General features: G+C 46.0%; 1 long non-coding RNA gene across 1 annotated transcript; it reads left to right on the top strand.

Moving 5' to 3' along the window:
- The first annotated feature begins 328 nt into the window (after positions 1-328).
- Positions 329-11,783, top strand: LOC149869344 (uncharacterized). Its single transcript, XR_016441456.1, has 2 exons — positions 329-3,588; positions 3,751-11,783. It is a non-coding gene; the product is annotated as an uncharacterized LOC149869344 (long non-coding RNA).
- Positions 11,784-23,700: the final 11,917 nt, after the last annotated feature.

Below are 23,700 nucleotides of genomic sequence, written 5' to 3'. Positions count from 1 at the left end.
AAGTTCGCCGATGACACCAAACTTTGGGGCAAAGCATCCACGCCAGAAGATAGGCGGGTGATCCAGGCTGACCTGGACAAGCTCAGCAAATGGGCAGACGAGAACCTCATGGTGTTTAACACCGATAAATGCAAGGTTCTCCACCTTGGGAGGAAAAACCTGCAGCACCCTTATAGGCTCGGCAGTGCTACGTTGGTTAGCACTACAGAAGAAAAAGACTTGGGGATCATCATTGACCACAAGATGAACATGAGCCTGCAATGCGATGCTGCGGCTAGTAAAGCGACCAAAATGCTGGCGTGCATCCATAGATGCTTCTCGAGCAAATCCCGGGACGTCATTCTCCCCTTGTACTCGGCCTTGGTGAGGCCGCAGCTGGAGTACTGCGTCCAGTTTTGGGCTCCACAATTCAAAAGGGATGTGGAGAAGCTTGAGAGAGTCCAGAGGAGAGCCACGCGCATGATCAGAGGTCAGGAAAACAGATCTTACGATGACAGGCTGAGAGCCATGGGACTCTTTAGCCTGGAAAAGCGCAGGCTCAGGGGTGATCTGATGGCCACCTATAAATTTATCAGGGGTGACCACCAGGATCTGAGGGAACGTCTGTTCACCAGAGCGCCCCAAGGGATGACGATGTCAAACGGTCACAAACTCCTGCAAGACTGTTTCAGCCTGGACATAAGGAAGAATTTCTTTACTGTCTGAGCCCCCAAGGTCTGGAATAGTCTGCCAGCGGAGGTGGTTCAAGCACCTACATTGAACACCTTCAAGAGTAAATTGGATGCTTATCTTGCTGGGATCCTATGACCCCAGCTGACTTCCTGCCCTTTGGGCAGGGGGCTGGACTCGATGATCTCCCGAGGTCCCTTCTAGCCCTGATGTCTATGAAATCTATGAATTTTCTGACTGCGTCCCCACACTGTCGGCCCATGTTCATTGTGGCATCAATAGTGTTTCCAAGATCCTTTTCTGCCTCTGCACTGACGAGAAGGGAGTTCCCCAGCCTGTAGGTCTGCTACTGGTTCTTCCTCCCCAGGTGCATCACCTTCATAGAATCATACAAGTAGGATCGGAAGGGACCTTGTAGATCTTCAAGTCTGACCCCCCGCCTGGGTGGGAGAAAAACTGGGCTCAAATGAGTCCAGCCAGGTAGGCATCAAGCCTCTTCTTAAAGACCCCCAGGGTAGGAGCCAGCACCACTTCCCTTGGAAGTTGGTTCCAGCTCCTAGCTGCCCTAACTGTGAAGTAGTTCTTGCAGGTGTCTAATCTAAACCTACTCTCCAATAACTTGTGTCCATTATTCCTTGTTATGCCAGGGGGCACTAGGGGAAACAGTGTCTCTCCCAAACCCTTCTGGTCCCCCCTAGTGAGTTTATAGACAGTCACCAGGTCCCCCCTCAGCCTTCTCTTGTGGAGGCTGAACAGGTTTAGGTCCTGCAGTCTTTCATTGTAGGATCTGCCCTGTTGTCCCCGGATCATGCGGGTGGCCCTCCTCTGGATCCTTTCAATGTTGTCCACATCCCTCCTGAAGTGGGATGCACAGAACTGGACTCAGTACTCCAGCTGTGGCCTGACCAGCGTTGCATATAGGGGGAGGATCACCTCCTTGGCTCTACTTGAGATGCACCTGTGGATGCACGACAAGGTCCCGTTAGCCCTGCCAACCATGACCTCGCATTGTCGGCCCATGTTCATCTTGGAGTCATTACTGACTCCAAGATCCCTTTCTGCCTCCATGGTCTCAAGAAGGGACTTTCCCATTCTGTAAGTGCGCTGCTGGTTTCTACTGCCCAAGTGCAGCACCCTGCACTTGTCAGTATTGAAACACATCCTGTTTATGTTAGCCCATCCCTGTAACCTATCCAGATCTTGCTGCAATCTTTCCCTCTCTAATAGCGTGCCCACCTCACCCCAAATTTTGGTATCATCAGCGAATTTAAACAGGTTGCTTTTCACCCCGTTGTCCAAATTGCTGATGAAGAAATTGAACAGCACAGGCCCAAGGACTGAGCCCTGGGGGACTCCGCTGCCCACTTCCCCCCCAGGTCGATTATGACCCATCCACCACCACCCTCTGAGTACGACCCTTGAGCCAATCTGCAATCCATCTGACTGTGTAGACATCAATGCCGCAGTCACCTAGTTTTTTAATGAGGAGGGTGGGAGACGGTGTCAAAGACCTTGCTGAAGTCTAGAAAGACTACATCCACGGTGACACCTGCATCCATTGCCTTTGTGACCTGATCATAAAAAGTAATCAGGTTGGTCTGACATGACCTGCCCCTAATGAAACCGTGCTGGTTGCCCTTGAGCATCATCCCTGAAGCCGGCCCATCACGGATGTGCACTTGTCAGTGCAGCCGGCCCATCACCTTGTACTTGTCAGTGTTGAAACCCATCCTGTTCTCATCCACCCACCACTGTAACCTATCCAGGTCCGATTGTAGCCTATTCCTCCCTTCTAGTGTGCCCACAACCTTCTAGTGTGACATCTTAGTGTCATCTGTGAATTTGAATGGAGTGCTTTTTACCTCCGCATCCAAGTCGCTGATGAAGATGTTGAACAGTGTGGGCCCTGTCATTGTTTTTTAGAGTTTTTTGTTTGCTTCCCTTTTCCTTTCTTTGTCTCCTTTTATTGTAGTCCAAGAAAAAAGTAGAAGTAGAAGAAAAAAATAGAGAAAGAAACGGTGGATAATTGGAAACTGATATTTAAAAGATCCCCAAATTGGCTACATTTTTATTTTCAAAGTTTGTTGAAGAAATGGGAAATTATGGAAATGTTTTTATTATAGAGAAGTCATCTTTTGGAAGGGGAATTGTTATGCAAAAATTCAGCATACCTTGCTGGGCATAGCTATTGAATATTTTAATCCAGTGATTCTCAAGTAGAGTGCTGCAGGTAATACCTGGAGTGCCCCACAGGTTTCTTGAAAACATTTGAAGACTGCCATACAATGTTAGCACTGTGAGACATGCTAACATAATTCATAAAATAAACCCAGAGATTTCAAACAGAAATCCTTAGTGTTAAAAATATTCTGACCTGTTGTGGTCTTTCTGAATTCTTTGCAAAAGAAAAACTACTCTTATTTTTCTGTAGTCAAATGATGAGTAAAAGCTAAGAGTTGCCATTTTCCAAGGGATGCTTTGATTCCAGAGAGGGATGCCTTGAGTCTAACAAGGGGTGCCTTGAATCTAAAAAGGTTCATAACCCTTGTTTTAATAGTATTTGATTAGTATGTCCTACATAAAACAGTTACTAAAATATTCCTTTAATATTTTATGTAAAACTTCAAATTGGTATAAAATTCAGCTATCATATTAATACTCTTTGGGTGCATCTACACATGTAAATCCTGCAGAATTGGTTTACTCTAGAGTAAATTACTGTAGTGTAAACCAATCCTGGGGAGGCAGCTACACGTGCAAGCATTTGAGAGCAGGTTTCCTGCCCAGCAAGTGTTTCCCTGCCCAGCCAGGAGCTCTCTGCTAGCTGCGTCACTGGCAGATTGGGACAGGGAACACAGCTCTTTCCAAGCTCCATGCCTTGATTGCCCTATTGTGCACTGGGAAAAAGTTGTGTGGCTGGTACCTGCCCCTGACTGGGACAGGTCCCGGCCAGCCCCAGGCTGTGCAGCCTGGAGCTGGCTGGGGACTGCCCATTTCGGGACGGTTCCCAGCCACCTCCAGGCTGCACTGTAGACTTCTGTACAGCCTGGAGCTGGCTGGGAACTGTCCGGTCAGGGGCAGGTCCCAGCCAGCTCCAGAATGGGCAGGGAACTCTCTCCATGCAGGAAGCTCCCATTCCCCACTCCATAATTGTGGAGCAGAGTGTGGGGCTAGGAGCTCCATGCTGCCAAGGCAGGGGGACGGACATTTTCATGCCTGGGTTCCAGTGACTGAGCCTGGTCTAGCCACAGGCAGCTTCTGGGGGTAGAGAGCAAACTTCTGCCAGCTGCTGGCCAGCTGACTAGAGCAAATTTGCTCCCAGTCAGCTGTCTATATGTGCTGTACTGCGCAGTAATTACTTGGCAGTTAATTTGCTACTTGCATTTGCAGGTTCCAAATTACCTGCCCAGTAGAGAAAATTTCTGTGCAGTAAGGGTCAGCACATGTAGACAATGACACTTACTATGCAGTAATTAGCTCTACTGTGCAGTAAAGCTGTGGCAGGGAACTGGGATGTGCCTGAGAGGCTGCTTGTAGGTGGCAGAGGGGAGCTAATGAGGGACTTATTTGACTCACTTGAGGGCTCAGGCTTGAGCTTTATAATCCCAAAGCCTGCATTGGTCAGTTAGTCTCTCCCCAGCAACCATGAATTGAAGAGTTCCTTGCTGCAGGGCTCCCAAAGGGACCTGGATTTAGTTAAATTTCATTGAGTTTTATAGCAAAGTGGCCTTTGTTTATGGTGCCACATACTGCACATTAAGCTGTTTTCAGCACTGCAACGTAGCAGTGTGAGGGGGTTTTTGACCCTGGGGGAAACCTGCACATAATACCCACTCCAAAAAAAAACAAACCCCCCCACAAGTATAGCACACAGTGGCATTGTGTACCACCCAAAACTGGAGCCTGGCTGGCCAGAGCCACACTCCATCTGCTGGCCAGGCTCCAAGCAGCAGGATCACTGCTGCGGCAACCCCATGAGTCCCCCAGGACTCCAGGTAAGGCTGCTGGGGCCAGCCCAGTGCTGGCTCCAGCCTCCCCTACCCTACCCGGGTAACTTGTCATGTGCCAGAGGGAGCATGGCACAGGTGTTCCCCAGGGACAAGTAAGAGCTGCACAAGGTATGCTGTTGCTTCTTGTCCCCAGGGACACAAACATCCATGCTCATTTGGACATGGCCCAGGGGGTGTGAGGTGTCTAACAGAGGGCTGCAATGCTTCTTGTTTAAGTTACACTGGTAGTTTAGCCTTGAGCCCTGCTGTAGCAGGCTAAGGCCTGTTTAGAGAACCAGTGACCTAGGTGCCTTCAGACTGAGACTAGGACCCAGTAGGGGATCCAGGAGCCTAGGAAAAGGCACCTGGATCAGAAGGTTCATGTGCCAAAGTGCAAGCTAAGCTGGGCTAGAGGGTCCAAGAGCCAACTGCATGTAGGACCAGGGGGTCTGAGGGCCTAAGGGGCTGAGTGTACAAATAGTTAATAGCAGAGAGAAAGAACATCTGCGAAGCCTGGGGTGTGGTGTAGGGGAGGAAAAGGAGCAGTGCAATTTGCCCTTAAGGCTACAGGGGCTCTACAGGGTCCTAGTCAGGCCAAGAGGGACCTATCAGGCCTGATGACTGGATCAAGGCTAGTGGGAGCTCACAAGAGACCCAGTGGGAAAATATTAGGATTAAGACTCACTTTAAGGCCTGTGGGCAGCCCCCCTTAATTGACCTCTAATATTAAGAACAAGGTGTGGTGGATGAGCAATCTAGGGAGAGTGACATTAGAGTCTGTGACCATAAGTCTATCACAAAAGCATCTTGTGTAGGTGCACCCTTCATTACCTACATCAGTATTTTTACCATTTTACATATTAATGTATGGATGCGCATGTACAAGTGAACTTGAAAAACTGATTATTAAAGAGGACTGATATGTGGGGTAATAGCAGTTTATATTTATTGTATTGTTCTGATTATAAATCTACCTTTTTTGCTCCAAAGATCCATAAACCTATATGTGATGTTAACCTCTAATCACACCCGTACAGTGTCAACTTCTGTACTTGCAGTGGTTTTATGAATGCAATAAAAATTCTAATTCAGAATTTTCTTTCAGGACAGTTCTCATTTTACTATATTTAGTGCTTTTAACCCTTTGCATCCTTGTCTTGGTTATTTTATTCTCTTGTAGGACTATGTCATGGCAAGAGCAATTCAAAGTCTTTATCTCTTTAAATTCAACGAACTTTGAAAATAAAAATGTAGCCAATTTGGGGATCTTTTAAATATCAGTTTCCAATTATCCACTGTTTCTTTCTCTATTTTTTTCTTCTACTTCTACTGGACCTGATGATCTTGCGAGGTCCTTTCCAGCCCCGTACAATCTATGAACCTAGGTCTTCTGCCTCACAGTTCAGCATCATATTTGCTGGACTAACCTCCTGTCAATACTGACCAATGTTCTAGCGCAGGTGTGCTGTTCTCTTCTGCATTATGTGTATGAAGGAAAAGAAGCTTGAGAGAAGTAACAGAAAATATGTTTTCATAATGAAAATATTGACATAATGTCTTGGGATTATAATTCAATAAAAACTGGTAAATTACTTATTATCTCTATAAATCTGGTTGCACAATATCAATGCTGTGCCTCTGACTCAGAAAAATTAGCTTTCCAGTAAAAAAAAAACCCCAAAAAACATTAGTTTTCCCTGAGAGCTGCAGTTTCCAGAGCCCTCAGGAGCTTCTAAACCCCGTATCTTTTTTGGCTCTTAACCCTAGAAGCCATCTGTGGCAAAATTTTGTCTATGTAAAACTAATTTGATGTCACCATCAGGCAGCTAGGATAACACAAAATAAAACAACATGAAATAATACGTAGCTCAAAAGAGTTCAGCATTATATTCAGTTACCTTTAGCAACCTCGAGGCATGGAATCATCACTTATCCATTGGTTTTAACAGTATTGCAGGCTCATCTCGTTTCTTTGAGATGGAATCAGTAACAGAAAAGACCAAAAAAACCCCAAACCCCAAAAAACAAACAAACAAAAAACCCCTTTGGCTCTGTCTGAGTCTTCCATGGCACCAGAGACAACACATCTTTATTGACTTAATTTGGCCATGTGATGGGAAAATATGTGCCCCACAATTTTGCTGTTGCCTGGGAAGTTGTTAACTCTGATGCATCAAAGATGTTTGAAGTTATTTAAGTACTAAACTGCTGGTCTGGCAACCTGAAAAAAATGAGGGGGAAATATCACAAAAGAGGGGAACAAATAAAAATTATATAATCACCATGAGAAAAGCATTGGGGTTTTTTGGGGAGAGGGAGAGGGGATTTAAATCCAATTACTGGAAGATCTTAGGGTCTTTTACTTCTTTTCTTCAGTTATGCCACTCTGTGTCTCCAGTCCCACTCCCCATACAGACAGCCCATTCTCAACACCTAAGAGAGTTTCTCAGTACTCTGCTTAGCCTACTACATAGGCGTGTTAATCAGAGGCACTGACCAACAATGCGGGGAACAACATGAATAATAGAAGAGCACATAAGGAGGATAGCTGTGAACATAGGCTAGTAACAGTTGCACCTCAAATAAATTTTATTAAAAAACTTGTGGACAAAATAGTGACTGGTCACTGTTCAAGGAGGTGGGGAAAGATGCAAGGGGTCTCAGCTTTTATGCTCTCTGGACTAGTCACAATTTGCTAGTCACCTGCATTTTCCTGAATGAAAAGGGCTGCTAGGTGTCAGTTCTAATCTCTCAAAGGATGCGTGGCTGTAACCATAGTTCTCCAACTGGTTCTGTCTAGGGATGGAGAAATGGGCGATATAGAGGGATGTGTGCTAGCCTGTGTCCAAGGAGGGTGGGGGCAGGGAAGTATAGTTATTGTGTTCTCCTTGCATTTTTCCTCAAAACATCCAGAAGCTCCTTTTTAGCATTCCTTTCCATAAGCAACCCTGTAGTGGGTCAGTGTAACACTTAAAACCAGCCCAGGTTTAAGATCATTTGTGATGATCTTCCTGGAATCTAAAACAAGAAGATAATGGAAATTTGACCACAAACTCTTCTTTCCATAATAAGGACACAGAAAATCATCTGAGAATCATTCAGAAGTGGCCCAGTGTTTTGTCAAGGGTTATGTAAATTAAAGCATTAAAAACCCTGCAGAGTCTTCAGAAATCTCCCCAACTCATCTGGGGCAGTGAAGTATTTAACAGCAGTGGGACTTGGACTGGCTGTCTGGGAAAAGGAGAGACTACAACTTCGTTTTCCGAAGTGCTTTGTGGTTACGGCAAGCAAAAAACATCAAGGTGTGTGTCGGAAAAGAGGGCCCACAAAGGACCAGCTCCCCAGATTATAGGTATCTGAGTAGCCATACATTTAGCACATGACCTTGAAATGCTTCTCTGAACTGGCTGCACTTTATGAGGTTGGCTTAGCGTTGCTATGGAACTCACAGCTTGGCGGCTTTCAGAGTTTTGGCTTCATAAATGTTTCTGAAGACAAACTGGCCAAAAATAGTAGTGAAATGCCACTCTGTTTTCTTTATTCCTTTTTTTAAAAAATCATTAAGCATTGAGAGTCTTACTGCCATACAACAATAATAAAAGACTAGCTTATGAGTTTTTATATTCACAGAAGGGTAATAAAACCAAACAAATACCACACTGCACACAAAATGATAGACAAGCCCAGCATATTAAATGAAAGAGAAAACAAAACCTGTAATGAAGCTGGATTCTTGCTTATGAAATGGAGAAGCTAAACTTTGAGAATGCAGCCCAGCTGTACAAATGCAGCCTATCCAAGCCTGTCCTTGGGAGGCCTGTGCATTTCAAACAGGACAATTTTATAGAACAACTGAGTGCAAAATACCTGATTCAGGCAATGCCAATTAAAACTGATGTTTTATGGATGTTTGAAATAAACAGCCTTCCTTTTTTTGAATGAAAATTTTCTGAAGATGTTCAGACTTGCTCAGCTATCGTGGCCACTGGACTTCATATTACTCCTTTTGTTAACTGGAACTTCTTAACAGAATATAGTCTATTATTATGTACATAGCCCTACTTATAACACGTGCTCTGACAAATCTAGATGCGTGCCTGACATTTAAACAACAAAGCCTTGTAAGGGGATGGAAAAAATACACCAGCTCAGAGATGCTTCACTTCTGGTCTATAAGCCAAATTTGGCCCATGAGGCTTGTGAGTTTCTATAAGTTCCAAAGATTTGGAGGCAGAGGAGCTGTGGCAATGTTAATTGAAGCTCCCCTGCTGCAAAATTTCTGGGTCCATGGCGAACCCTTTTGGCTGGCTGACATGGCCCTGTGCACTAAATGGCATTAGTGCATTGCCAGGTGTGTGGGGTTGGGCCGGTATGTGGCTGGATTGCATCAGTGGACCAACCCTGCATGCTGACTGTATGCTGGATCTGACCCATGGATTGGCCCCACACCACTCATTCAGCCCATGGAGCCTAAAGGTTGAGCACCACTGTACTAGCTAAGTGTCCCATAATTACAAACAATTTCTCTTAAAACTTATTGTGGTGTTGGCAAGGAACATTTAATTAAAGGCAAGAAAAATGAATGAGACTGCGAAGCTATTGGTGCCATTTTTCCATTCCTAATGCACTCACTACATTTATGCACAAACATACAGCACACACACACTCTTCATTGGTGTCAGTTCTCTCACTGGTGCATAGTGAATGTATACATATTACCTATTAATGTTATTTCTAATTGGCATGTAATTTTCCAGTGCCTCCATCTAGTCCCCCAGCTTGCTCACCAATTTCTCTGCAAACTATCATCCAACAATCAACTCTTGCCATAAAGACAGACCAGATTCTGTTTGAGTTCTGTGTGGAAAATTTTAAGAAGCACTTTAAGAAGCACAGAGTTTTTCGAGTATCATCTTGGAGTCATCTCTAAGTAGAGGAGGAACAGGGTCAAGTTCAACATTTTTGATTACTGTCTTTTTAGAAGACCTGTTAGATAAAGCTATTACCTAGCAGAGGGCCACTCCTAGGTAAGATGCTCCTGATTGATTTTAAAACTTTTAAGCAGTGTGCCATCAAGCTGAACTGGTCACAATTTGTAAAGTATTTGTGGAGCAAAATTAGATTTTATACTTTTTCAAAGCAGCAGTCATTAGTGGTGACATGATCACATGCTGTTCAATAGGTCTGAATCATTCAAGCCAACAGAAGGCACTGCTACACATATACATCATGAATACGCTTCCTACTGGTTCTGTTGCTGGTATCCCTGGGCTTCGTACCTCCCCCTGCTCCCCCGCCCCCACTTCTGCCATCTGCCTCTTGCCCCTGGGGACAGTATAGCATGACATGGCATAGCATGGGCTAGGGAGCCTGTGGTTTGTTTAGGGGGAAGTGGGTCTTGCTGCCTGCACTGTCCACAGAGCCAAGGGAAAAGTCTGAGATACCCATGTAGCAAGGGGTGTTTTGGGGGTCTTCAGGCCATGCAGGGTGTGGCCCCTGGCCACTCAGAAGTTGGATAGCCCAGCACTACAATGACACAGAGGATATCAAAATTCATCATTTACAATGGATGCTGCATTAACACTCCAACCCAATTATGGCAGACAAAGACAGTCTATATCATTGCTTCTTGGCATTAACAGCCAGTTTTTTGAGCCTTGCCAAGTTGAGTTGTTTCCATTAGAGGTGTAATTGATTGTGGTGCAGTCCTTTTTCTTCACAAGAACTGTATGCCAAGTCCTGTTTTACACAGCAGGAGCAAACTGCAGGAAACAATTTTCTTGCTCGCAATTTCTGAGCCTACCTTTCCACCCAGTACTTTGCCCAAAAGACAGTGTTCTTTCTTGGCTTCTTCCCAGGGTCATACTAGCACTGCTTCTCCTCCCATTAAAATTTCAAACATAAATGCAAATATATTATAAAAGGTAAATATAAATGATCTATTCTAGTTTGATATTTTTAAATTTACACTAGTGTAACATTTTGCAATCTCAGCAGAAACTGGGCCCTTATTGTACAAGGTACTGTACATATGTATTAGTTTGATCAGTGAATCAGGAACAATGATTCTCAACCAGGGTGAAGCACTGTTAGATGTGCAAGCAAGATTCATAAGATAACCCCAGAGATTTCACATTTGAATCCACAGTGTTAAAATCATTCTTCCCTGCTGTGACCTTTCTAAGCCCTTGGCCACGGAATAGTTGCTGTATTATTTCTCTGTAGTCAAAAAACAAGTGAAACTGACAGCTGATGTTTTGCAAGGGATAATTTGAGTCTATCAGGTGTTCTGAGCCTATTGAGAGGTGCCTTGAGTCTAAAAAGGTTGAGAGCCACTAGAGTAGAATCAGGGAGCCAGCCTAGTGTCTGAATTAGTTTAAAAATGGAATGTTTTAGTACCTTCAGATTGAAGGGAATCCTTCAGTCTGAAGCTACTAAATCTGAAGAGAATCCTTCAATCCTCCATCGTAAGGAGGACGGAAGGTGTTGTGAAGTCACTCCTGAAACTATGACTGCTCCTGTGAAGTACAATCTGGATGGTGGCGGCATGCTGGGTACTGTGGGCTGGCAGAAATGAATCAGGAGGTCCAGAGTTCTTCCTGGCACTGTCACTAATTTGCTGCATCTTGTTATTCTGTCCTGTTTTATCATAGGTAAAATGGAAAGAATACTAATTTCCAACATGCTCAAGCTCTCTGAAACACAGGTCTGATGGCATGCAGCAGCAGCAGCAGCAGCAGCAGCAGCAGCAGCACTGTGGAGGTGTAAAACAAAAACTCTGTATCAGGAAAGGAAGGAGTCTCTGCTGCTGAATCTACAGGATAACCAAATCTGAATCTTTGTTCTTCTGATTTACAAGGGGAAGTCACCTGCTTCTATTCACAGTTTGCAAATTCTTTAAATAGGTGCTCACAAAAGATTTACATATGTTTACTATCTGGTGAGTTAAGGCAGAAGTCTAGAGAGATTGTACTGTTTTGTAAGGTTTGAAATTCTGTCAAGTTCTATATAGTATTACAACCCTATCATTTACTAGTTAAGATATAATTGTTGAATTATTCCCCTGGGATAGTCAGCAATCACAACATGCATTCTGAATTTATAAAGGTCGTTTCATCTACTTAACTGGCAGCAGCTTATTACTGAAATGACTTAGACACTGGGTGACACACACCAAGTGCATCAGGGGATATGAAGTAGGTATGTGAAATATTGATTATATAGTGCTCTTAAAGTCACTGGATTTTTCGTAGGCTGAGGAGCATTGAAACTATGGCTGTCTGCCCAAGCAATCATGTTTCTTTAGTGCTCTGGTTTCTGTTGTGTGCACAAACCTTGAGTTTCAAATGGTAGCTACTATATGAGGCAGTTGGACACACTGGTTAGATACTCAGCTTTCCTTACATTGTTTTGGGTCCAAAACACATGTGAAAACTAGTTTAGCTGTGGGGACCTCTGGGTTACAGAGAGAAGAACACCCAAGAACTTTAGTACCTCAAAGGGGCAAAATACCTTGAAGGCATGGTTAGCTTCTTATCATCTGTCTGTGCATGGTAATTGCAAAAAAGTGTTAAAGAAAAGGAAACTACTTTGGATAAGATCTCACTCACCTAGGACTTGAACTCACACAGTAGGCAGGAACACTGCCACGCAGCCACCACTGGTGGCATTACACCTCTCTGCTAGGGGTCTTGACCTTCCCAGAGCCCAGTCTCGCATTGAGCTGCCTGGCCTCTGATTGGAGGAGCTGGAAGCAGAGCTGGGAACCCCTCAGGCCACTGCTCAGAGCCTTCCTGGAGCAGGGGGAGCCTCTCTTGCTGGCTGCAGCCTCTCCTTGGGGATCCTGGAGCCCAGTGGGGAAGCCTCTCCTGCCAGCCACATGTCACACTGCTGAAGGTCCCACTGCTGCCAGCAGGCCCTGCTCTTTTAGGGCACTGCTCCTGCCCTGCTGGCTCAGCTCTGTAAAAAAAAAAAAAAAAAAAAAAAAAAAAAAAAAAAAACCCTCACCCCCTGAGTCAACCCATGCTGCCCCTTTTATCCCCCTCCAGGTGACCCAAGGGGCCAATCAGGACACAGGGAGGTGAGTCTCTGGGACCTGATTGGTGTGGAAAGGGAATCCCAAGTCCTCCAGTCATCTTTTACCTCTTCAAAACCCCTGGGCCAAATCATTACCAGATTGATGAGGAAAGGGAATCCCAATTCCTCCAATCATCTTTTGCCCTTTCAAAACCCCTGGGCCTGGTCACTGCCAGCTAGCCTGTCACACTTCTAAATATCTGCTTTTACAAAGGTCAGCAAATAACGTATTAATGTAATTACTGTTCTTGTAATAGCACAGGATGACAACACCAGGGAGATATAATTCTACAGTAGGGTATGGGAGGAAAAGTGGCTGGGAGCAAAAGGATTTTCTCTTTAGGTAGAAAAAAGACATACAGAACTTAGCTTTTCTCTTCTATTTCTTATTGCAAGGATCATGAAGAGAGATGAAATACCAGCATCTCTTTTGCTGTAGCTTGCGGGAGTAGGAGAAGCCCACATGTCCCTTCCAGAACTCTGTTCTATTACATTAATTCAGATTCATTTGTCCAGGTGAAGCACATTGTTAAATAAAGGGCCAGGGGTCTCAATTGGGTCAAGTTAGCTCTACTGATTTAATTCTACAAATCTGAGTGAAAATTCACTCATACCCTTCTCAGCATGCATTTACTACCATGCCCAAGGACCATGTTATAAACTCTTCCTTCCTTTTGTCAGCAATTACCCTCTTCTCATTGACTGCACTGAGAATGCTTTTGCAAGAAACTGCTCATCAGTTGAAGCGTTCATAATCTGGCGTATATCAATTGCTAGTTACAAATTTACACTCAGATAGCACTTTTCAGCCTCAATCCATGTATATTTATCTATCTCACTTGAATATTACCAGATGTAGGCTTAATTCATGCAGATTTGTCAAGTGTTTAGAAAGTATTAGGCAAAAGTTGTCATGGAAGTGAAAAAAGAAATTATTTTTACGAACACCTAGTGCATCTATACGCATGCAGTGAGGTTGCTCCGATGTGCTGTAATTACAGCATGTTAAACTCGATTAATTGAGTCTGCTGGAGCATGGTAATTATCGTGCTCCAGCAAACTCTAGCATCTTGTGTATCAGCGTCCCTGAAAATGACAGCGAGGGCACTTTACTTAAAGCTCATTTGACAAGCTTTAGTAAAGTGCCCCTGCCACCATTTTTCAGTGCAGGGACATTGGCACACTAGAGACTTTGGGCACTTCAATTACAGCGGTTCTCCGAGCCACTCCAGTTAAAGCCCCAACTCACTCCCTAAGCATGTGCAAACACCTGTAGTGCTTTAAAACCCTAAAACAGTCTAAAACTAAAATTAAAGATCATAAACCAGGAATAGCATAAAAACTAATGCATTTGAACTTTCCTTCAGAAGTCAGTCCTGGAATTAACCACAGTCACATTTAACTGAGAAACAAACAAGTGCAACAGTCATGCTTCAGAAAGCATAAAGCATCAATAACACTTGCACCAGTTTCAACATGCTTGTCAATCTAAGAATAGTATGTAAACTAATAGATCTTTCCAGGGAGGAGCAAATCTCAAAAGGAAGCTTGATATGTGTCACTCTGGAATGCAACTGAGAATTGCCAGGTGTTAATTTTTTATTTACATGTTTGAGGTTACTTAGTAACCTCTGATTAATAATGAAAGAAATATTACAGGTCTTGGGCTAAATCCTGTTTGTCTTACTGTAAATAAACCTGGAAGTTCTCAGTGAACTATCTGGAGTCCTGTTTGTCCAAAAAAAGGTAATGATAGGTTTCAGTCCTCCAATAGGGTGTGAGGGAAACCTTGTAAGAGAAACGGTTATATAGAATTTTATAAAAGTGGTCAAAAAAATGCAGGCTTTGAACCAACCCTTAATTGCATTTTGAGGCTCTTTTTCACAACACACACACACACACACACACGCACACACAGAGACTTTGATTTAACATTGTGCTGCCTGTTTCACTCTCAGTTTTCATTGCATAGATTACACAATTCTTTTGAATATTGCAGCTTCCTTGCAACTTTGGCACTTGTCTGCACTGATACAGCATTTTCTAGTACACCTTTTGTCATGCCAGGCTGTGGGCAGCCAGGTCTGGGGGTCACCTAGGGTCAGAAGAAGCAACCAAGATCTGACAGGAGTGTGCAGTCTGAGTGTAGGGGAGCCAGAAAGACAAAACCCAGAAGATCCATCTGGGGAATGGAGTCAGAGGTTGGGCAGAGCACATGGTCGGGAGGCTAACAGGGTTGGATATTGGGAGATCAAACCAGAGTCTGGTTAGGGAGCCAAAGGGTCAGGCCAAACTTGACAGGTAAGGTAGCCAGAGAATCTATCAAAAAGCTCATAGAGGCACAAGCCAAGGGTGACCCTGGCTGACAGTTCTGATCGGGGGGAGTGAGTAAGGGGGTGAGTAAGTGACTAGGCCCAGATATCAAAGTTTGACCACCTATATCCACCCAAGTGTTTAGCTGATGAGATGGCAGACGGGGATGAGCAAAAATACCAGGTAAGCTGAGGCCTCAGGATCAAAGCCACAGCCAGCTGTCATTTGGAGTCAAATCATTTCCAGTCAAGAATCACTTTGGTGCTTGCTGATCTACATACCATACATTAACCAGTTCCTTAACACAGTGGGGCTGACCTTTCTGGCAGGAGTGTCACAATTAACCCTGCACCTTTCCCAGGTGCCACTCCAATCCCTGTCCCCTGCCTGATCTGCTGTTCTGTTTTCTGCTTCCTTCTCCATGCTCCTTGCTCAATTTTCTGCTCTACTTTCTGCTTCCTGTCCTATCTGCTGCTGCGCTTCCTGTCCTCTCCATGATCTTCTGCATGCCACACTGTGGAGCCCCGAGTGAAGGCGGGCAGAATATAGAGAGCACAATGACATGCTGCTCCGGGGGGGAATAAGAGGCCCCATGACATCCTGGAACACCAGTCGTGGTGTGAATAACCCCAGCTCCCACAACTGGGTGGATTACCCCCTAGTAGGGGCCAGAAGGCACCCCAGAGAGAGAGTGAGGCTAGAGGCTCAGATGTCTGACATAGAGTACCTTTGACTGGTCAATGCGGGGGCCAGGACCAGACTGGTCAAAAGGTCCAGGGGCCCACCACGAGGGATGCCCAGAGCTGAGGCCTTGGGGTCCTGACTGGCCTTGGAGGTGAGGCCAGGGCCTGTGTGCCCAAAGGTCCTGGGGGACCATACCCAAGAGGGAAAATGGTTTCAGGGAGCTAGACAGCCCGAATGAAGGCTGGGTAGGCCACCTGAATGGAGGGATCTTAGAGGGGTCCTGATTGGAGGATTCTGGGGCCCAATTTGGGGCTGGTGAGATTAACATCTGGATGCCATCTGCGAGGCATGGGCTGCGGTGTAGGGGAGGTACAGAGCCGGAGATCGCACCCCCCTGGCATCAAGGCACAAATGGGCAGCCTCTCGCCTTAATTAACATCTTAATTAATTAAGAACAAGGCATGGCAGGAGAGTCAGGTGGGTGGTGTGCCCAAAGGCAAGTGGGGAACCTAGCACTGTGGCTAGGCAGGGAGCCCCACTTTGCCACACATACCCATAGGCTGCCTGTGTCACTTGTGGTACCCATGCCGTGGGTCAGCCACCTCTGCCTTCCAATATCATTTGAAACTCTCCCCACAGCAGTAATGTTTCCTTCATTCAGACACAGATTCAGAAGTTGGTTCTGTTTTTATTTTCATTTTTGTAAAAATGGAAAATTTTTAAGGTGCACTAGTCTCCAGTCATCAGTAACTTTAGGGTTAAGTGATCCTCTAGAGTTTCCACAACCTCACAATCTCTGCAGGTATAATAAAGCTTCTTAAACTATCAAGCAGTTTACAAACTTAAGCCCCTCTCCTCTCCCCCCCATTACAACCAGTAAAATAATCACTTATTTTTCATTAACTTTACTAATAGCAATTTTTTTACTGGTCGTTGCTCTCAGTAAAGATAGACATGTCTTTTACTGAGCAAATCACGTGTATTTTACCTACACAGCCAAACACTAATTAACTATGCAGTATATGTCTCAGTGTCTACACATGCACCCCTATAGGTGCACAAAATGAATAAACTCTGCAGCAGGATAGTACTTGTAAGTACAAGTTTACAAGTCTTGTAAACAGCACATGTGTAAACCATAGGCAGAGGGAGAGAACATTATTTGGGGAGCTGAGCATGTGCACATGCGTCCCCCAGCAAGTAAGTCTGTGGGGGAAGAGGTGGAGGGAGGGGAAAGGGCCATGGAGGGAACAGATTGAGGCCCCACCAGTGAGGAAGGGAATGGATCACAGGCAGAAGCAGGGGCTGGGGTGAGTGGGGCCCCAGCTGGGCTGGGTGGTGGGACAAGCAGAGGCCCAGGGGCCCTGTGCCCCCCCGAGCTGTGCACTGGACTTTGAGGCCTGCTGCCCTGAGAGCTGTGTGATGCTATGTGTGTCCCAGTGCCAGGCAGGCAGGGGGTGCGGGGCAGCTGCAGCAAGGAGCAAAGCACAGCTTGCAGTGGCAGCTGCCTCTGCCCCACACACAGATCTGGAGGACATGTGGCCCCCAGGCCTCCACTTGTCCCACCACCTAGTATGGCCAGGGCTCCACTCACCCCAGACCCTGCTCCTGCCTGTGCCTTGCTCCCTCCCTCACCACTGGGGTCTTGATCTTCCCCCCGCCTACAGTGGTGAGGGAGGAAGTGGGGCTGGGGCAGGGTCAGGCCCTGCACAGCTGAGGCGGGATGTGGGACAGAGCTGCAAGTGGCTCATCTGGGGGGCACCTGACATGGGGGGTGGCTTCTGCTGCTGCATGCACACCAGGAGGGTATGGGGGGCATGTGCCCCAGATCTGTGCATGGGGCAGGGTGGGCTGCTGCTGTAGGCTGGGGCTGAGGGGCTGTGCTGGGCTCTTCCTGGTGGGTGGGTTGAACTGCACTGCACTCAGGGTGGGTGGCAGTGATTCTGGGAGGAGTGGATTGGGGGGCTATGGCAAATTTTGGGGCAGCTGCAGCCCCCCACCCCATAGCCCCACTCCCAGTGCCACTCACACTGAGCACAGCCCAGCCCAGCCCCCCACCAGGAAGAGCCCAATGCCTCACTGGCTCCAGCCTGCAGCGGCAGCCTGCCCTTGCACTGTGCGCAAATCCAGGGGCACATAACTACCATGCCCTCCCGGGGTGTGTGTAGCAGCAGGAGCCACGTCCCCTAGATGACCTGCTCATGGCTCCATCCTGTGCCCTGCCATGGCTGTGCAGTGCCTGCCCCAGCCCCACTCCCTCCCTCACCACTGCAGGTACACCCCTCCCCACCCCTGCTGCAGCTGCCTGGAGCCTGCGGCTGGGCTGCCTTGTGGCCCTACCCACTGCCCCGCTTTTGGGGGGGATAAGCCCCATTAGTCCTGGCCTTCTGCCGCCTATGGTATAGACACTGGCTCATTGGTGCATGAGGTTGCTTCTGTGCTGGGGCTGCCTTCTGGCTAGCCCTGTACTGAAGCAACCCTCGTACCCCAGCCAGCTCCCCTGACGCACATTGAGCCCACCTAAAGCAGCCCCAGGCTGGCAGGATGACCCCCTGGACCTCCTACCAGCTGGGGCTGCTCCTCCCAGGCTATGTGTCCTGTGCATGAACAAAGTCCAGAGCTAATTGCTCCAGAGTTATTTGCTTTCAGGCGCACATTCAATCAGTGCACCCTGAGCAAAAATCACATGCACCGATAGAATGGGTAGATGTGCCTACTCTTTTTTTCATTTTATTCCTTGATCAAGAGAGGTAGGTCCAAAATGTCCTTCCTTTAGTGGGAGCCATCCAAAACGAAGGATTATTTACTCATGGTATCTAAAATAAATAGGGCCAGGCCCAGCACTCATTAGTGACAGAACAGTAACAAGTTTGTATAGATAGGTAATGGAAAGAGAGGATGATATGGAATGCCATTGTTAATTACAGAGGGCTAAAGGTATGCCTACTCTTGTACAGGTGTGGAAGGAAATAAGCCTAATTTTGAAATGCCTTTTAAATATAATACTATTGACTTTCCTGTAATTACTTGTGAGTTACTAAGGGGAATAAAGGCAGAGTCAGGTTCATTGTCCCTGCCCCATGGTGCTTGTAGTCTTATTTAAGCTAAAAGATCAAACAGAAAAGTCCAAGAGGATTCTATTAGCATTGAGATCAGTGTTGTAGGATTTTGCAAATGGACAAAATTGGAGGATTTTGCAAATGGGCATTTTGGGACCAAATTTTGCTTTTCAGAGTGTAGCACCTGGGCCTCACCCTGGTGTGGCCCTTTGGCCCAGGCTTCACAACCGCAAGTCTGGAAGGGACAAAAGACATCCTGCTATCTATTTCCCTGTTATGAGGAAGGAGTAAGTATAATTATACTACCCGCAAAGAATGTTTGTATAATCTGTTATTAAGAAACTCTAATGGAGGAGATGCTACAGCCTCCTTGTTACCACGCATAACTATTGGAAAACTCTCCCTGAAAACTTAAATCTCCTCTGCTGCAAATTAAACAGGTTTCTTCTTGTCAGTCTCCAAGGGAAACCTCTTTATAACATCTTCTTTTCATATTAGGAAACTTACCATTTTTGTATAGTCTTTTGTATTCTAAACTAAACAAAATTCAATTCCTTCAATCTTCCCTTATGAATCTATGCTTTCTAAACGTCTTACAAGTCTTGTCATTTCCTGCTGGACTTACTTCAGTTTGTCTACATCTTTAAGTGCAGTGCCCTAAACTGGACACTCTACTCCAGCTTAGACTGGGGTGGGCAATTATTTCAGCTACAGGGCTGCTTAATGAATTTTTATGAGCTGTTGAGGGCCTCAAGGGTAGCCCTGCCCCTTGACAGGTGCCCCACCCCCTGGCCGCCATCTTGGGATTTGAAGTCCCATCCCCTAACCCCTGACCTTTGCCATCAGAAATCCCTCCCCTTGCCCCCCAGAAGTACTCCTTTTGGGAAGAGGGCTTGCCATCTTGGAACCAGAAAAAAACAAATTATATACTAAAAATCAAACATCTACTATAACATATTTTAATTTTGTTTCAAAAAATATTTTTGTTCTGACTTTTGTGTGTTTGCATAGCGTATATAGAGGCAATTGCATAGTAGCTCAAAATAAAGTCTTACTCTTGTATATTGGGGGGAGGGAATGTAGAGGGGTGTGGGGGTATGTGTGGTGAGTATGGGGTTTGTTGGGGGCTGTGGACGTGTATGTATGGATGTATGTATGTGGGGTGTGGGGGAGGGTGTAGGGTTTGTGGGGGGTGTGGGTAGGTGTGGGTGAGTGAGTGGGTATGGGGTTCATGGGGAGACTGGGTGTGTGTGGGGGTGGTTGTGTGAGTGGATATGGGATTTGTGAGTGTGTGTGTACATGGGATGTGTGTGGGGAGGAGTTGTGGGTGGTGTTTGTGGGGATGTGTAGGTGTTGGTATGTGCGTGGCTATGGGGTGTGTGGGAGAAAGATTGCTTGAGGGAGGTGTGGGTGAGTGCATGTGGTAGGGCGTACATGTGGGACCCCCCCCTACAAACATGTCCCCCATTGTGCACAGCTGCTCCTGGAGCAGCAGCAGGCAGTAGGCCTTCAGGGCATTCAGGGCCTGTGGCAGGTGGAGCCTTCCAGTGGTACACAGTCCCAGTGAGCCCCAGGACTGCATGTGGCCAAGCTGCCAGCTCCATGGTATGTGGCTCACAAGCCCAAGTCCCATCCTGCTTGGGGGAGCCCTACGTAATGAAGCTGGCAGTGCAGATCATGGGGCTCAGCCAAGGCGGCAGGGAAAGGGGCAGAGCCAGCCCAGCTCCACAGCATGGAGCTCCCCACCATTCCCAATAACCTGCATGTGGCAGTGACCAGGGCTGGGCTGCTGCCTCCATCACGCAGGGCTCCCCTTGGAGGTGCACGGCTTGGGCAGAGAACCCAGAAACTGCATGTGAGCTCCAGAGAGCCCTGTGCAATAGAGCCAGGTGGAGTGTGGGGGAGGCTGGGGCCAGGACAGATATAGGTGGACCCTGTGCCCCTGCTGGCTTGGGCTCCACACTTCTGCTGCCCCACCCTGGACCTCTGCTTTCTCCAGCCCTGGGGCACCAGCACAGGCCCTGCGCTCCCACCCAGCTGCTGCTTTGTTTCTGCCCATCACTGCTGCTACTTCCCCCAACTTCCGCTGCTGCCCTTCCCCTGTCATTTCCCTAGCTTCCTGCCTGCTGCCACTTCCCTGCCTGTAGGGTTGGGGTCAGGGATCATCCTTGTGTGAGGGTGGGTGTGCAGCGTGTGCTACCCCCACAGGATTGAGTGAGGTTCAGCCCCATGTGAGCACAGCAGGAGCAGCCTGGGGCTGGGCTGGATACAGTGAATTGGTAAGCACCTGCCCACAGGCTAGATGAAATCACCTGGTGGGCTGGATCCAGCCCGTGGGCCATATTTTACCCGCCCCTGACCTAAGGCATTACAAGAAGCAAGCAGGGCAGAATCACAGAAATCATATCATAGAGAAATAGGGCTGGAAGGGACCTCAAGAGGTCTTCTAGAATAACTACCTCCCTTGTCCCTTATAAAACATCCTGTTAATACACCCCAGAAACAGATTTTTTCCTTTTTTGCAGCATCACCACATCGTTGATTTATATTCAGTTTGTGATCTACTTTAGCTGAGATCCTTTTCTGAAGTACTGCTCTCTAGTCAATTATTCTCCATTTTGTATTTGTATCCTTTTATACTAAACCTCATCATTCTGATTGTGGACCAATTTATTACAATAATTTTGAATTCTAATCCTGTCCTCCAAAGTACTGGCCACTACGGCTGTGTGAAGCTTTGGTTGCTGATTTGATTCAGCAGAGATTCCACCTGATTCAGCAGCTGAATCTCTGAATTCAAATCGAATCAGGAGACCCATTAATCTCTCCAAATTGAATCAAAAATCTCCGATTTGATTCGGAGAGTTTTGGAGAGATTCAATGATTTGGGCATAGATACAGCTTTATATGATTTTTCTGCATACTGCAAGGAATCAGGTGGTTCATGAATGCTGAGATGGTGGGGTGGATGGAGTGTCCCATAGGAGCACAGGGGGGTCCCCAGCGTGCTTGGTGGTGGACCCGGAAGTGGACTAGAAGTGCTCCCCCTCCCCCGGCTCAGCAACTAGTGCCTTTTGGGTCTTAGGGGGCACCCAGGGTCCCCCTACAGCTGATTGCTGATCCAGGGGTACGCTGGGGGGGCCCTCACATGCTCAGTGGCAGACCTGGAGTCCACTTCCAAGTCCGCCGCTGAGCATATGGAAGGCCTCCCCCACGCTCCTGTGGGATGCTCCATCCGCCCCAGCATTGCAGCATTCACGAGCTGTGCCTGGTACCTCGAGGTATGTAGAAAAAACATTTAAAGCTGTGTCTATGGCCAAATCACTAATTCTCTGAATCAGAATCAAATCTTCAGATTTGGATCCCGCTGAATCAAATCAGGACAATGATCCAAATCAACCAATCAAATCAGTCCCCCAAATTGAGCTGAATCTGAATTGAATATGGCCCGCTTCACACACCCCTGCTGGCTACCTTCCTCCACATGGTATCATGCACAAACATTTTAAGTGTACTCTCTATTTCACTATCCAAGTCATTAATAAAGATATTGAATAGAACTGGGAACTAGAACAGACCCCCTAAGGCATCCTACTTGAAATGCCCTCTGAATTTGATACCAAATCTTTGATAATTACTTTTTACACACAGCTTTTCAATCAGTTGTGCTTGATTGTTATTGCATCAATGCTGTTTTTTTCTTTGTTTACAAGAGTGTCAACAGCTTGTAAGAATATTTTACTAATCTTTTCCTATAAAATATGACATCTCCTCCTCTCTTAGCCATTCAAGCTAGTTTGACATGATTTGCTTTGTTTGACATGATTTATTTTTGGCCAATTCATGTTGGCTGGTTTTACAAATTTATTGTTGAAGAACGTATTTCAATATCTTTCTGGGTAACAAAGTTAGGCTGACTGGCTCTCTAATTCCCCAGGTTCTCCTTTTTCCTGTCTTTAAAAATAGGTGTGATGTTTGCCATTCTCTAATCCTAAGGCATCTCCACAGTCTTCCATGACTTCTCAAAGATAATTGCTAATGGTTCAGAAATTGCTTTGGAAATCTCTGGGGTGAATTTCATCAGCCACTGTTGACTTGAACATATGTATCTTAGTCCAATATTCTTTAACCTCTGCTTTCTATTTACCACTGTGTCCTCCTATAGTCTTGTTAAAATCAGTTGTGCTCAGTAGCAATCACAACTAATCCTTTTTGTAAAGATTGAAGCAAAGAAGGAACTGAATATTTTATCATTCTTGGTGTTTCCCCTTTAATGTATTTATAGAACCTTGTCTTGCTAGCTACTATACCCCTTTATAGTTGTAATTCATTTTGTACCTTAGCTTTTCTGATTTGTTCCCTGCAGGCCTTTGCTAATTCTTTTAATCATCCTACCCAGGTGCCCCTTTTTCTATTTTACATACAATTTCTTTTTGATGTTCAGGTCCTTAAAAAGCTCCTGGTGCCGCCACATGGGCATCTTACTAGGCTTAATAGCTTTCATCTCCATTGGGATAGTTTGCCCTTATGTCTTTAACATAGTCTCTTTCACTAAATGCCAGATCTTTTACACTCCTTTACCCCTTGGGTTATCTTCCTTAGAGACTGTTTGGGCCATTTCCTAGCCTTTGTTTGCATCTTTGTTGAAGTTCATTGTCTTTATTCTGTTGCTCTTGGTCTTTCCTTTCCTTAGACCAGTGAACTTCATCATATTACAGCCACTTCCTGACAAATTATCTTCTACTTTTAGTTTCTCAATCATATCCTCCCTTTTAGAATCAAATCTAGAAGAACCACTGCCTTAGTAGTTTCTGCTACTTTCAGAAAAAAGTTTTCCACAAACTGTTCCTAGAACTGGTTGGGCTGTCTGAATTATGCAGTAGTGCTTTTCCAACAGCTATCCAAGTAAA

Source organism: Crocodylus siamensis, chromosome 3, assembly GCF_052110815.1.
Source record: "Crocodylus siamensis isolate JL-2025a chromosome 3, ASM5211081v1, whole genome shotgun sequence".
NCBI classification, from domain to species: domain Eukaryota; kingdom Metazoa; phylum Chordata; order Crocodylia; family Crocodylidae; genus Crocodylus; species Crocodylus siamensis.
Note: the sequence above shows the minus strand (reverse complement) of the source record. Positions and strands in the feature narration are given on the sequence as shown.